We start from the raw sequence: 16,083 nt of genomic DNA on the forward strand, positions 1-16,083 counted from the left end.
CACTTATGCCTGAATATTTTGGAAAGTCAAACACAAAACTCTTCTGGTTCATGAAAAGTTAATTCTGCTGAGGATTTACAATAATGCAGGGTTAGGTTATTTTCCTCTGCTCTCCCCAACAGTATCTCACCGAATCTGGAGCTGTCTACCACTGATAGAGTGTCTAACATCAGAAACAGCTGCCACTCCCTGGGAAGCTTACAGGGTAAGTGGAGAATAATGAGCAGCAAGCACCAGCAGAACAAAAGAAAATCCATCTTTATTTACCAACTGCTGCATGCTTGTTGCTGCATCAAGCTCATTCAAAGCCAACGCCACACCCTTTAATTCGGAACAGACTATACTTAAGAAGTCGTTGCTTATTTTTTTAATCAACTCATACATACCAATGGTTTTAAAAAAATCATTAGGTTAACCAAGTCAGCATCCAAAGATACCCTTGATATTCACAGAAGTCCTGGACCTGCTATTAACTTTTTTATGCCCCAAAGTAACCAGAACAAGCCCGGCAACACCAAGCAAGAATGAGAGTGAGAACAGTTAAGCACATTCTATCAGCTACTGGGAATCTATGGATAAATAATGCATTCTACATTCTGCTTTGAGCATCAGAAGTGGCATCACTAATTACAATTAAAGGTAACACTCAAAATACAAGGGCTTTAAGTTATGCAAGCCTCTGGTCCGTTCCCACACGCTCTGAAGACGCGCCGCATTCCTTGATCGTGCAGCACACAGCCAGCCAAGCGAGACACGAGGGCTGTGCCAACTGCGGCGCTCATGTGCCACTGGTCAGAGACAGAGTGAGTCAGTTCTAAAACTTCAATGGCAGCAGAGAATGCTCTGCACCCCGTCTGCCTAATAAGGCTTCTCCAAGGCAGATGCCAGCTTCCCTCAAGACGTGAAGCTTTCAGGAGCTGCCATCTCATGCACGCTGTCATGTCTGGAAAGAGGAAGGTGGATTTACAGTTAGTTTCTGCTGGTTGAGTAAATCAGTGTCCACTCACTCGCAAACCAGCTGAAATCAAAACAGATCTCCAAAAAGAAAGCAGGGCTCGATTTTCTCCTTGGCAGTTGTAAGGCGCTCAGAAGCCCACCCTTCCTAAGCACAGGGAGCTGATTCTGGATCGTAAATACTTGATACTAAACAATTAAGCAAGGCGAGAGCGACCCAAATGAAAGATCTGAATTCGCTTTTTATTTTTCAACTGGCTGCGCAGACATCCATTGGGCTGCTGCGGCACTCTTCCTCCCCCCGCCTCCACAAACTGTCAAAACAAGAGGTTTCAAAACAGCGCCAGGTTTTAGGTAGCTTTTTTAGGAAAGAAGAAGAAGAAAAAAAAAACAAAACAACAACAGGGCATGCTAATGTCTTTCCCAACACGCTCGCGGAGAGAGGAGGACCTCTGCTCTGTCTGCCTATTCAGAGGAGTACAGAAGGGGGCCAGTTCTTTGATTATTTTTTTTTTCTTGGTCACTCTGGATGAGTTCTCAGTCCTCGCCTCCAGTGTACAGCTGCGGCCGCGTCGCCCGTGCCCTGCATCTCAATGAGGCGGCTCAGACTGCAGCCCCGGGTGCTCCCCAATGGGGAGGTCAAGCCTGAGTCAGCAGCCCGTCTGCAGCCGCCCCGGCGGGGACCCCGCCGGCACAAGGAGCTAATTCAGGGCACCGCAAATCCGCTCCCCGCTTTATGCCGAGCCGCTCCGTGTGCAGCTGGATGGCAGCGCAGTGAGGGCGACGGGACAATGATTGACGTTGCTGCCAACAGGTTAAGAAGAAATGCCTCCTCCTCCTGCGCGGCTCCGGCTATTCTGAAGCGGCGGCTGTTTCTCACGCTCACACAAAGCTACGATATATGGCACCTGCTTCATTATCATCTCTTCGGGGAATTTGGGGAGGGAGGGGAGGAAGAGGGAGGCTGGAGGTGGGGCAAAGGGGAGCGATTCAATGTTCAGCCCGACAAAGGGAGATCTTCGCACCGCACTCAGTGCCAGCGCCTTCAAAGCCAGCACGCTGCAGCTCCTCTTCACCTGGCATCCCACATCTGTAAATTAACTTTAGAAAACAACAAATAACGCAGACCTATTGCTTCCCACAACGCTATACGTGAGCTGGGTAGGAAAATGAATGTATTTGAAGGTGCCTCAATCTTTAGTCACACGACAGCTCCAAGAGTAAAGCCCTTAATGAAAGCAAGGAATGGATGCTGTGATTGATGAAGCCAGGCCATGGGAGAGATCAGAAGTCAGATTATGGAGAAACAAAATCAGACTGTCACCCAACGCTTTGTTCACGGACAACTGCCACGTTCCAACTTCATTTCTTTCAGAGGGTCCGAGCTCACCACCACCACAGAAGATGACATCTTTTGTTATAAAACCACTGTATTCCAACTGCATGGTTACGTAAAACTCAGACACTGAGGTTTATCTTTTTTTTTTTTTTTTGTGCTGAATTTCAGTTTAGAAGGTCAAAAATGTTGGCATATTGCTTACAGCGATCAATTTAAGCAATACCAGATATTCCCAGAGGAGTGAAAGAGAATTAATCAGCATGTAAAAAAACTCCTTACTCCTACCTTTGGCACAGCTTAGTCAGGCTAGTCCTAACCTACAGCTGTCTCCAGTGGGAGAAGATGTAAATGAAGTTTCATTAAAAACAGCAGTTTTAAGGATTTGCTACATAAATTACAGGAAGTAAGAAAGTGATTTCTTAAGCTACGCTGAAAATCTAAGAGCGAATTTCATCTCTGTTACCTTGTGGTGAGAGCAAAAGGACTTAAAACTACCACAAGGTGTCCAAGGCAATTAGAGAGGCCTGTCCTGTAATAGGCTGGCAAGCAGCTACAGAATTTCAACGCAACAAAACACTCCGGTAACAAAGAGAAAACGCCATCATGTGCGCCTCTGCTTTTGACAGGTGCCCAACTCTCATTTTTATAAATAAATAAACATGACAGAGGATGCGTCAGATTCACTGAACTGAATTAAATCTGCTCAGAACAATTACTTCTCCCCAAGTAATTTTTACCTTGACACTATGATGGAAAATAGCACAAGCAGCTAACGAAGCACTTAGGCTAATAAACCTCTGTGACTTTTTAAATATCTTCCTTTAGATAAAGGAGGTTCCTCCAACTTTCCTCGAGCTCAACATGAAGTTAATACAATCAGCACTTCTGCAAATCAGGCTCTTGAACACACTGGATGTATTTATTAAAGGGCGTGACATATTCCTCCCAAGATGTTATGATCTCCACTAAGAATACAAAGCACCAAAACCCAACACCAAAACACACCACGCCCTGGTATATTTGAACAAGGAAGAACTTTTCTATACATCATCTAAAAGCTGATTTAATTACTTCATCTCTTAGCAGAAGCATCCGTAACAGTGATTCCTGTACTGATCTGAAGGCATGCCTTATGTGAATGGGACATACTCAGTTGTGTTCTTCAGCAATGTCCTCTCCAGAGACCTTTGGACAGCGCAACTGGGGACAAAGCAAAGAAACACACACAAGCCAAAGCTCTTCCACAGGTTAAACAGGTCAAAAAGCATCAGCTCTAGCTTGTATTCCTAAGGCTGCCTACACATAGCACACAGAGGGCCCTTGAGGAAGGCAACTCTAATTGAATAAAAACCAATCTGAGGTGTCCTCCCCCACCCTGCCCCGCTAAAATCCTCAGGTTTGTGCAGGGCAAGCCATTAAGTTGGAGGGGGCCAGTGGGATGCAGCCATACACGAATGGCTTCACCAAGGGCTCGAGAGTCCAGGGCTGCCTCTTCCAGGCTCACATTCCTGCATCAATGTGCCATTCACAAAGCAGATCAAAACCTTGGGGAACTGGAAAGAAATGGCATAAAAAAAAAAAAAAGAAAAAACAAAACAAAACAAACAAACAAAAACCCCAACAACCAACTAAAGGATGTTAGAAGAGATTTATGGAAGCAGCTTTGCTAAAACACATGATATGGACAAACTTCAGAGGCGGTTTGAAACCAAACCAAACCAAGCTCTATTTGTAAAAACTGAGCTGCTGAACTTGGACTTTCATAAATAAGCATTTTATGCAGGGTAAAATATTAACACATCACATTGTTATCCTTTAGCTTCTGGTTTTGAGTCCTAATTTTCAACATAAATAAATACACAGAGTCATTTTAGGTCACTTACAATACAAACTCAACCAGTGATGATGTGACCATGCCGTGCTTTAAAAGTTTCTTAAAAGTGCCAAGAAAGAAAGAAATCAATGTAGAATTTAAAACATTTATATGAACAGCTACTGGGTAAACACTTCACAGAAAGATGCCTTAGAGCCAAGCCAGGCAAATATTTCAATGACAAAAATAAGAAGCAGCAAAAGGGGAGCTGCTTATATGGTCAGGGCTAATTTGGATTTCCTTTCTCGTTTCTTCATTAGCAAGTCTGCAAAATCCAGGAAGAACACACTGAGAGCAGGCTAGTTCTAATAAAAAGCTTCATTTATCTTGAGTTGTTTAATGGCCATCAATGAAAGAACTACAAGCACTTCCCAGAAAGTAAGTTCTAATATTTGTTATCATGGCAACCTCCTGGTTTTACCTCCAAATTTAGTATTCTGAGATAACTTCCACTGAGTCACTACCCTAAACTCAGCAATGGAAGTATCCTTCAGATAAGCAACAGGACTGCCTGGCTCAATTCAGAGGAATTCTGCAAAGTAACTTAACTGCATATTGCGAATTTATGAAAGCAACTTCAACACTGGGTAACATGAGAGTGAATGCTCCTCCAAGCTTTGGTGCTGAGCTCAGCCAAGCAACACAGGCACAGGAAACCTCGCCAAGGATTCCCCTCTCTTAGCAAGAGCTGGCAAGGGGACAGCCTGCCCAGCAGCAGGGAACAGGAGTGTGCCTACAAGGCACCCCAAAACACAGCACAGCTGCAGGAAGTGCCAGCAGCCAGAACGTACAGCCACAGAAATGTGTCATCTCACCCAGCCTTCAAGTTCCACTTGAATTTTTATGTTCTTGTCACTGCTAAACAGTCTTGTCACCACATGGGTGAGAGAAACCAAGGAATGTAAGGGCAGGAAGAGATCTGCTGGGGCCAGCTTGGTGCCTGGACTGAGATGAGCTGTTGCTGTGAAGTGGAGTGCATTCCACCCTGCTGCTGCACCAGGGTCACAAGCTCAGGCAGACACATTTCTGTCACCTACAGAACTATCAGAATTATTGTAATTTACAATATGCAGCAAAAACATTGAGTTTAAGCATAATGAGAAAACAAAATACCAGGTGGATTTCAGTGGTACCACAATTTACTGCTCTAATATTGAAGTGTACTAATAATAAGCATGATTATTCATCTTTGAACCCCACCATCATCCATTCTAATAAGCTCATCATAGTGTTCCCTAACAGCTCTAAACAAGATGTGTTCCATTCAGCCATGTGAAAATCTGCTTCTTATAGAAGGAGGAATGAAAAATAACTGATGCAGCTGAATAAAGACCCACCTACCTTGATAGCATTGCTATGAATTAATTTTCATATTGCAACAGCATCTTGCAACAGCTTCTTGGTATGTTAAAGCCACTGTTCATTAAATACAAGCAGCAAAAATAGAAGGCATACACCACACAAAAGCAAAAAGTAGATGGGCATAGGAAGATGAGAGCATGAGTGGTGTTTCCCAGCCTGTAGTGCCCTACCCTACTGTTTTGGGAACATGTGGCTAAAATTCCAGATGCCAGTTCTCTTACTAAAGAACAGAAGCAAAGCAAAAACCAAGACAGTCCCTTGCCTGGCTGGGTTCAGCTACCTTTGAAGTTTGTAGAACTTGCAAAAAAACAGAGCAGCTGTCCAGGAGAGCTAGAAACTCATGTTAAGGGTGAGAACACTAGAGAGAAATAAGTAAAGCTTCAAACTTACATAAAAATGAAAAATCTAAAGGTCACCTGGGGTAGCATTCCTAAAGAAGGTCATGTGGGGCAATGTTCATGCCTCAGGGACTTCTGCAGTGGACGGAGCAGGCACGTGTGCAGCAAAGCCCACGTGCAAACTCCACTTTGTAGCTTGCTGCTTAGCTCATGCTTTGGACGCAGCATTTCCTTCCACTAGTTCCTGATCTGATGCCACACCTTGTGCGGCAGCTGCTGGGGGCTCCTCCACTCTGCAGGGGACAAGTCAAGCAAAGCCACCCTGGAAAAGCTGCTGCCAGTAAGGTGGGAGGAGAGCTGGAGAAAGAGAGAGGAAAGAGGCCAGCTGCAGAGAGGGGCACGGATGAGCCACGGATGAGCTGCTCTGGCTGAAGCCCGCTGCATCTGAGAGGAGGATACTGAAAAAGGGATGTGCTGCATGCTACCAGCACTGAGTCTCTGCAGGCAGGGTGATGGCACTGGGCTGCAGACAGGAAAGGGGCACAGGGAGTGGGCAGGTTCTGCCCAGCTCACGGGCACAGCATTGCTCCTCATTCAGAACCTCATTCCTGAAGCATGGCCAAATCCAACGCAAACCATTTTAAGCAGCAGCAATACATCCTTTAAATACACACACACACACACACACACACACACACACACAGGTATGTTAAACAGAGCTGGCACAGAGCCTGTTAGGTAGCACATAATGCCACTGCAATGACCCTGCTCTTTTACAGGCAAGCAGAGCCAATTCCTGCAGCAGAAACTCCAAGGTCAGGCTGACCATGAAGCCTCAGCTCACTCTCTGTTTTGGGGATGCTGTAAAGTTTAGATTATTCCCAAATTCATTTACTGTGTTTGTTCCCCCCCAACATCGCTTCTGCAATGAAAATAAAAAATTAAGACTAAGATTATAATTTCAATATCAACACAAGATAAAAAAAAAGTTTCCAAAAGCAGCCACAGAACACTTGCAGTAGTTTATCTGCCATCTTCATTCATCCACTGCCCACTATAAAAATCAATTTAGTTTGCTGAGCTTCTTGCAAATTATGGTTTTCTAAACAAAGCCACCTTTGGAAACAGCAACTGGAATCTACTGGCAGCATCATCAAATAAAACAAAACAAAAGGATCCACATGAAAAGTGGCGTATTGATATCATACTCGGTAATAAAAATGCAGTTCATCTATAAAGTTACCAAAGCACACAGTTCACCACTAGGCTACTATTCTTAGTTTGCTTAGTTTTCCTCCTTCACCAGAGAATCCCAATTTCCTACTGTCTTTTCCAAAGGAATAGCATCCATTTCAAACAACAAAGGCATTTAATTATTTAATCACAGAGGCAATAAAAGATTGGAATGGATTAGAAAAATTAATCCAAACTAAATGCCTTCGTTATGACAGAGATTCCCAATGAATCTTTAATCAAAAGGTTCCCAATTTAAGGTATAAAATCTGATGAAAACTGCTGCAGCTTTGCAAAACTGCTGCTCTCCTCTGCCCTGTTCATTAAAAATGCAGTCCAAATTGCTGTTTTCATAAAGAAATATGTCCAATATTGATGGGAGTTCTAGGAAAAATTCTTGGTGGCCTTCACGGGTTCTCATATTTAACCGAAAGGTAAAATGTACAGTAATTTATCACACAAAAAAATCCGCTGCTCTGCATATCAGGGCTCACGTTCTGTGCTTCAAGTGGAATTTCTACAGAAAGGCAGGAGGAGAGGATAATTAAGCAGCTTCATTTCCAGTCCTCCATTCTTTGCACCTAATCCGCAACAAAACACAGAACAGAGAAAGGTAATGACTGCATGCTGTATATACTTTGTATTTCATCTGCTATGCTTCCTTGTTTTAATCTTTAAAAAGGAAATTATAAACAGCAAGCTGCAAAAAGGTTTCAAAGGATAGAAAGGCAGCTGAAGACAGACAGGGCTGGGGGGAATTAAAAAATCCTCAGCGTTACAAATGTTGATTTCTTTCAGAAAGATCCAGCTACAACTCCCCCTTCCCCTCCTTTGTACTGAAGTTTAATAAACATTTTCTCCAAGTTACCAGTTTTGAGAAAATCGCTGGATAAACACTTGTGTTAAACCCAGCTCAATGGCTCCGTGCCAAATGTAATGCCAAACTTCCCAGTTGCAAAACGAGCTGTTTTTACACACCAAAGTAACCACACAGCAGGCCTGTGGAGTCTGAAGACAGCTGACAGAGATGACTGTTGCTGTCCCCCCATTGCACCGACATCCATCCAAATACCAACATCTGCTGCGCTACAATTTACTTTTTACACAACATTTAGCAAAACAGTGCCTCTGACTGCAACATCATTAAGGAAGTAACAACAAATAAATCGCAAAGTCCCATCAGACAATTGTAAAATTAAAGCGTAGTTTGTCTTGCATACGCTGAGCTTTAGTTCAGATGTATCTGACTTCAGAAAAAATAAGCACGAGAATCTGTTTTCTTTTATTAAGCACACACGACAAAACTCTATACGCTCTGACAAGTGTAATCCATCATTACAGTGAAAATTACAGTTTTGAGGATATTGACTTGACTGAATAGACAGAAAAACAGATGTCTGTGAGGCATCCCGGCCTGCCCACTACAATCTCAGTAATCCAAACTACTAAAAGGATTATGCTATGCCTTGAAGCAGAAGAAGTGCACTTTCAATTCAGGGCCCACTCCCTTTTAAACGCTCCAAATGCATATTTGTGCCTCTGAAGTGAGGAATTAACATTCCTAGAAATTAAAGCGAACTTCACTTGAAAAGCAGGACAGAGCACGGGGGCCAATGCGATCCCATTGCACATAAGCAGGCAAGGGCAGCATATCCTTTTAACAAACGTGTGGCCCGGAGGATCAAATCTGGATTTAGGTTCCAAAGTGCAAACTGGGTTTGGTCAGTGGTTTCTCTTTACTGCCCAACACGCTTCCACTACAGAAGTCATGCCGAGAAGTGCCAACTGGTGCCACCACGGCTGCCGTCTTCTGTGTCCACATCATACAATGCCTGGAGTTGGAAGGGACCTCAAAGATCATCCAGTTCCAACCCCCCCCCGCCCCCCACTCTGTTGTGGGCTGGCTGCCACCCACTAAATCACACACTAGGGCCCCATGCAACCTAGCCTTGAACACCTTGAGGGATGTCTACTAGGTCGGAGCTTCACCACTGCTCCTGGGCTTTTGGGGCACAAGAGGAAGAAGAAAGGAGAATCTGAATCTTTGAAGTTATCACTGGTTTCCAAACACAACCCTTCTGACATCCTGTCCTGCAGCAATTCTATGAACACAAAAACAAGCAAAAGTTTTTCACGGTCTTGGCTGAAGGCTTTTCCCTAAATCTTTCTGTTCCTCATGATCACTTTTAACACAAAGTAAAAATTGCTTAAATTAGAAGTCTGTGTGCGTGTGTGCATGTGTGGGAACAAACGCACCCCCACCATCTCCAGACAATGTGTCTGTTCGCAGTAACAACACACCGAACACTCAGCCCCAGATATACAAAAACTTGGCAGGCTGCATCCCAAAGCAGTTTCACCAAAACAATACAGTCTCCCTCAAATCACAATCAGCTTCATTGTGGAAGGCAATAATATTTCAGATAAAATAGGCAGCAAATGTTTTGGTCAGTTCAGTGGATAGTCCTTCTCCAATTTGCAGATTAAAACAGTCAACATCCAAAGTTAGGTGAACAAACTTGCTTCTAAGTAATTTGGTGTTTAAAGCATACTGAAGTCAAGGGGCTGGGCACCTACCCGCTCCTGGTGGTTGGGCCAGCACTGCTTTGTGACAGGCACTAATTACAACGGAGCATTTCAGCAGTAGGACACAGCAGAGGCCTGAGCAGAGACGCCCACGGCCATCTCCTCTGCACTAAATACTACGCAGCACTTGCACAACAGGAGCCAAGGTCCATCGGAAACTTATCTGCAGATTTGCTCCTGTGCAAACTTTAGGTTCAGCCTCAGAGCTCAGCACTGAAACACGATTTGTTTGTCCATTTCTCCCCTGGCACGGTTGGCTTTTTGTCAGACAGATGTATGCCACATCCAAGTCATTTCCCAATCCCTCTGCTCCACCTCCCTCCATGCACTCTGCACAGACTCTGACCCTTAGGCAAGCACTGCAACAGAGGAAGAAGTGTTTCTGATAGCCTGCATACTCTTCACACTTTTATTGCAGAGTATAAATGTTTCCTCCCGCTCGCAAGCTCTTCTTGTAAGGAAAGAAAACAAAACCAAACAAAAAAAAATCTGCCACCAGCCAAACAGCTGAATGCCTTAAATCCAGCAGCAGGAAAGGAGAGGGGAGGGAAGGGGTGGAGAGGAAAGGACTGAGAGGATGGATTACACTGAAGTTATTTTTGTCCTGTTCAAGTGAATGGGCAGAGACAACTAAACATAGAATTTATCAAAGCAGGTGAACAAGAAAGATGGCATATATAAGTACAATGAAGACAATGTAAAAATAGAAAAAGCATAGCACTTTCCTGTAGTGTCTCTGGACAGAAATTCTTCAGAAGTACATTTACATGTACATCTGGGTAATAAAGCACCACTTGAAATCAAACGTTAGGGAATGTTATGTTGTCAGTGGCAACAAAAAGGATGTGGTTTCTGTGAAATTTAACCAGTTATGTCAAGTACAATTGCATTATTCTGGCCAGACTGCAGTCCACATCTTGCTCACAGTAACTGCTAGATTAGTTGGAATTTCACAAGTGAAGATCCATCGATTTTTAACTCCTTCCAGCACCTGAGTCAGCCCATGAGATGCACACGGTAGCTGCTGCCAGAAGCACGTACTCAATTCACTCCCTGTGAGCGGCCCACACAGGCAAATACAAATAGTAAGTCTCGCTCAGAGCCTGCAGCCAATGATGCAAACAATGGCTTCCCATAAGGACACTAAGTGCTTTGCTGGTATGCACACACGATTTCAGCAAGGAAACATTCAGGGAAAAGACACGGCACCAGTCATGACATGAGTGGAAACCACATTCGCATCGGGGCTGTAACCTACTGCTGGGCTTAAAGAACAGAAAGCTTTTATGCGGAACATTTCCCTTCTTCCATCTGTGCCCCAAGTTACCACAGAATCCAAGAGCCCCACAGTCTGAGCTGCGGTTGTCCTCACAACATCCCTGTGAAGTAGGGAAGTGCCGCTATCGCCATTTTACAGATAGGGAACTGGGGTGCAGAGAAGTAAAAATAACCTTATCCGAGATGATCATACAGAAGGAGGTTTATGGTGGAGCAGGGGAGGACTGGCTTCGATTCTCAGTTCCAGGACGGTACTCTAATACAGCAGCCACCGCCTCAGCTTCTGCACGCTCAGCCTTCAGTCTGCCCCACCTACCTTCCCTCTGCAACGAGGAGCGCCTACCCCTTCTATCAGTGCTTTCAGCCCATCAGAAATGGAACAGGGTAGCAGACATGTGCGCTGTTTGTGTTCAGAAATCCAAATCTGAACAAAGAAAATTTCCAAAATAGTCAGCACTATCCTGTTATTGTGGGAAAAGGAAGGAAGACATACAAAGTTTCCAAAGTAGAAAAATAAAATAATCCCTGGCAAGTCATGGGTACAATTTTAAAATAATTAGTGAAAGTTTTAATAGGAAACTGGTATTAGACACGCATCCTTCATGAACCTCCCTACTCTGGAGATTTGGGGTAACAAAACAATAAGAAATTTAAAAATCCCTTCCAGACTATGGCTGTCTCTTTTCAGACAGGGATCTAAATGCAGATCTGATGGAGACGCATAGACAGGCTCTGCTCCAGGCTTCACACAACAACCTTGTTTCAGATTTAAAAAAAAAGTTACAGAGGCTGCAAAGAGCTCAAGTTTTCTCATTCTGGGATCAGCCAGACTTTAACCCTGTCCTCAAAGGCTCTCTCTTCTGAGTGAAATGTCACTTCAGGTCCCAAAATTTGTGATTCCAACCATCCAGAGCCAGCTAGAGAACCAGCTGTGAAACAAGTCTCTGTAACTTTACAGAGTCTGCAACTTGACAGTGTCAGCTGCTTGTGGTCACTATTTCCCTGATACAAACAGAAAAGATCCATCACCGTACGGGTTACCTGGTGTACTAAGTCTGACTCCAAAACGTGGCTGCTCATCATCCTGGACGCGGGCTGACAGATTGCTATCTCATCACGAGCAAGCCTTGAGAAAGGATGTTACCATTACCCTGACTAGTGCAAAGGAAGAAACAAGTGGGTTGGTACTAGCTGAGAGCACCCGATAGCCATGCAAGGCTTCCAGGTCACCTCTGCTACCATAGACTATCCTGTTCATCTCTGCTGATAAATTGGCCTAAGCCTCATCTTCCTAACACGCTTTTTCTATAAACTTCAGCCACCACGAACACAATATGAACTCAGAGCTCATCTCATCTACTCCACTCAGCCACGGTCAGAGTCCCAGGCAGTTGCAGCATCAGCTGTAGTTGAAGATGACCGTCAAGGCGCTTAATCTCTGTAAGCAACATAAAATATCTCCAGCCTTAATTGGAGAGGACTGGAAAGAACAGAGTTGGCCCCACAACACATCCTGCAACCCATATTTCAACTTGAGAACGTTCCTCTCCCAGAAGAGCAAAAAGAGTCAAGTTAGAAACATTCCTACTTACTCATAGAAACAATAAACATAACAACAACAAATCCCAGCAGCTTTAAACCTACATAGCATTCTTAGTAAGCCTGACATCGCAGTAATTAAAGGAAAAAGCAACTTTTGGTTCCAAAGCACAGATTCAGATTACTAACAAGAAGTAGTGAACTAGTGAGGTTTGTTTACTACTACACAATTTGAACCTTTGCCTTGAGAAATCCTGACTTCTGTATTTGAACACATCACATCAGACAGCGCTGAAAAATGACAAAGCCTGCTGACAACAGATAAACTACTGTTTATTTTCTGTTTGCTGGTCATCACAAGGAATCTCAAAACAAAAACCAAACTGCTCTCACCTAGAAAGAAGTCTGCTAATCTCCTTCAAATCTGACTTAGCTTTACATGTGATTACCAATATCAAACTGGTCAAAAAATGACAATAAAAATCACATAATACTTTATGTTGAAAGGAACTACTAGAGGTGCAACTTTATCAAACTTCAACTTTCAAACCAAATTCAAGAAACAAAACCTCAAGTCTGCTTGGCCATTTGTCCTCATTTTAATCTCCTTGCCTCCAGTAACTGGTTTCAAGAGTCAGCGGAAGGATGAGTATCAATAAATATTCCCTGTGCATAGTGAGCATAAAGAAGAGAAATGAATTCTGTGTTCCTCCATGTTTTATTCTACCACATAAATCGTGAGAGAAATAGCACAGGATAGTGCATGGTCAAAAAGGTATGCACTGCCTCTGAAGTCTGAATACATGTCTACAACCACACATCCTGTTGAGTGTCATTCCACGTCTAAAATGGTACCCAGAAAGAGAAGAGTCTCCATAAACATGAGGTTTTGCCATAATCACACCCAGTCTCGTCAAGGGAGTAAACAAACCTCTTCAAGAAACTAACAAGTGCTGAAGAAGCCCTCTCCAAGTAGCCTGGAGCTGCTTCTGAGAAGGAAGCTTTCCTCTGGCCTTCGGGAGCAGTGCTGCCCTAAAGTGGGAAGAAAACTTCATACATATTAATTTTTGTGCATTCCAACTAGTCACCTGTTAAGCAGAGAATACAAAAAGAAAAAAAAAAAAGCTACTATAAGAGCCTCACAAAAATAACCACAGTAAATGTGACCTTTTTCTCTCTGTAGTTTAGATACAGCTTTCTAAAACCTAATTTGTATTGCTGCAGTACACTGCAATTTCAGATAAACATCTGGACCTGAACCACCTGCTGTACAAATAGAACAATGAGACAGTTCCTGTTCTGCAGAGTTTTGTGTCATAAGGCAGGGACAATGAAAAAAAAAAAAGTAAAAAGAGGGGAAAAGAAGATGAACAGTGGGCATCACAGTGAAGAGCAGTCTCAGTACATATGCAGTTCAAGTTCATCAAGGCCTTTTATAAGCAACACAAGGAGCGAGAGCTTTTGAAGAGGATAATAAAGCAGCACTGCAGATGTTTACAGGGAACATTTCCAAGTGTGAAAGGGTAGCACAAGAGAAAGCACAGAAGTATTTGCTTGCCCCCATGTTGTAGTCACCGCATTGAGACATGCTAGGCTAACTGGAGGCAGAAGTTAACGTCTTAATAGCAAATTAGAGACGGTAAAAATAGGTATGAAAAGGAAAAGCAGCTGCTCTTGCAATTCAATGCAACAGAGGAACTAGCAGATAGAAACAGTGCAGCAGTCCAAAGGAACTAGCTCTGCAGCAGCACTCTGAATGGGACAGGGTTACATGCCAAGCATATAAAGTTGCAAGATGATGCAAATCTAAGAAAAGTATATTCCACAGCACCACCACCTCAATGTTTCACTTTTGTTTCCCGTTTTCTTGAAGAACGTTATGGTCCAACAACTACAGTAACTTCAGTTTCTTTGAAGATAAAAAAAAAAAAAATACAGCCTCTGCAAACAATCTGGTTGTAGTTGCCGTAGAGCTGGGAAAAGTCACTATTTCAGAAAGAAACTTGGCCACCTGCTGCTCTGAGCAGAGACAGCAATATAGGTAGCACATAAGTAAAACCATCCCCTCCTTCAAAATCACAACTGGTATTTCCACTGAAGATAGACTATGCTGGAAAAAAAAATTGCACGAACTTCAAATGGTGCAGTTATGATGAACTGGCTAGCTAACAATCCTCACCTCATTTTCACAGATTTCCCCCGCCTTTAAATCATTTTAAAGATTCCCGATGAACGATCTACTACAGCCACTGCAACTGTCTGCAGTCACTTCAGATCACCGCCTTCCTCTCAGGTCAGAGGGTAGATATCAGGAAGGCTGGGACACAACAAAATCTCAGGCATTAAAAAGTACTAGCAGTTACTGTGAAAGTCTGAAACACCTACAGTACAAAAGACTCTTCCTGCACCAAGAACAGTGCGTTCTAACCCAACAGAAGTGCTTACCTTATCCTACAGGTTACTCAGGATCAGAGCAACCGATGCCAATGGCAAGGCTGATGTTTGGCACATCAGCCCACCATGCAGCAGGGCTACCACGGATGCAGAGAATAAGCAGCTCGGCTGGATCTACCTTGAATAGGACCGTCCATTTTGTTCAAAACATGAGGCCAGATTTGGCTGCTACAACTTCATAAGGCCATTGTGTAAAGGGGGAGAATTAACCCAGCTTGGAAAGCTGAGAGTTCAGAGGGGAAAAGCATCGTTTTACCTGAACACACTGAATGTGGTAAGAGCTGACAGTCATGGAACACACAGAACCCTTTAAAGCACACACAGAGTCGTTTATTACACTGGGACAGTACTTTGTGTTGCACAATCCAAGCTTTTGTTTCAGGCAAGAAAATGTTTTCTAAATATTTTGTCACCATGACAGTCCAGCCTTGGACTCAAATCCTGCCCTTGGTAACTCCAGAAAACCCTGGGAGGACAACAAGGTGCTGCTGGCTAGCTCGTCACTGAGTCCTCAGGCCACAGGTACTGATCTCAAGTGATCTTGCCTACCCAAAACCTAAAACATACAACACAAGATCAAGATGAAGAAAGGACATGATATATAGAAGGAATTATATTTTGTGATGAGGAAAAACTGCACATCTCCCCCATAGGTTCAGCTTTGTCCAAGCAGTACAGGCAAAACAAAACAATCCCCAAGATAGCAGAAATGAAGCATGTGAAACAGACAGAGAAAAAGAGATGCAGAAAAACAGCCAGGCTTTGAGGGCTGTGCTCCTATTAAAAGCATTTCTTTCAGGGACACTCAATCTGAGCAGCTACGGGCTGGGTCTGCACCGTGGCCCTGAAAAGAGCAGCCAACCATTTCTGTGCTACCCAGGAAGCCCACAGAGGACTTCTGCAGAACAAGCTCAACAGGGTGTTTGTATACAGCCAGCAGCGTCACGTGGACGGTGGTTTAGTTTGTGAAATAAATGTTTGCATTGTCAGTTAAAAAAATACCACCACGAACAAAAAGCAACTCTCTATTCCACACTTCTAAGTTTCCAACATTAAAAACATAGCAGGGGAAGGAAGCACTCCAGCAGCCAAAATTTACAAATTCTTACCATAACTTTGGCACAGTA

The 16,083-nt window shown here is 43.6% G+C and overlaps 1 protein-coding gene across 5 annotated transcripts in view; it reads right to left on the reverse strand.

Annotated features, from left to right (window-relative positions):
- The window catches only part of AKT1 (AKT serine/threonine kinase 1), a 71,133-nt gene that overhangs the window by 37,831 nt on the left and 17,219 nt on the right, over nt 1-16,083 (reverse strand). Inside the window, exon 1 of one of the 5 annotated variants that reach the window (XM_046941460.1) lies at nt 9,677-9,796. The exons of the other annotated variants lie outside the window; for them this stretch is intronic. The gene's annotated coding sequence lies outside the window, so the exon portion shown is untranslated. Of the gene's footprint in view, nt 1-9,676; nt 9,797-16,083 lie in introns of those variants that run through there. 5 annotated transcript variants of the gene reach the window in all.

This window comes from Gallus gallus, chromosome 5 (genome assembly GCF_016699485.2).
Source record: "Gallus gallus isolate bGalGal1 chromosome 5, bGalGal1.mat.broiler.GRCg7b, whole genome shotgun sequence".
Taxonomy (NCBI): Eukaryota; Metazoa; Chordata; class Aves; order Galliformes; family Phasianidae; genus Gallus; species Gallus gallus.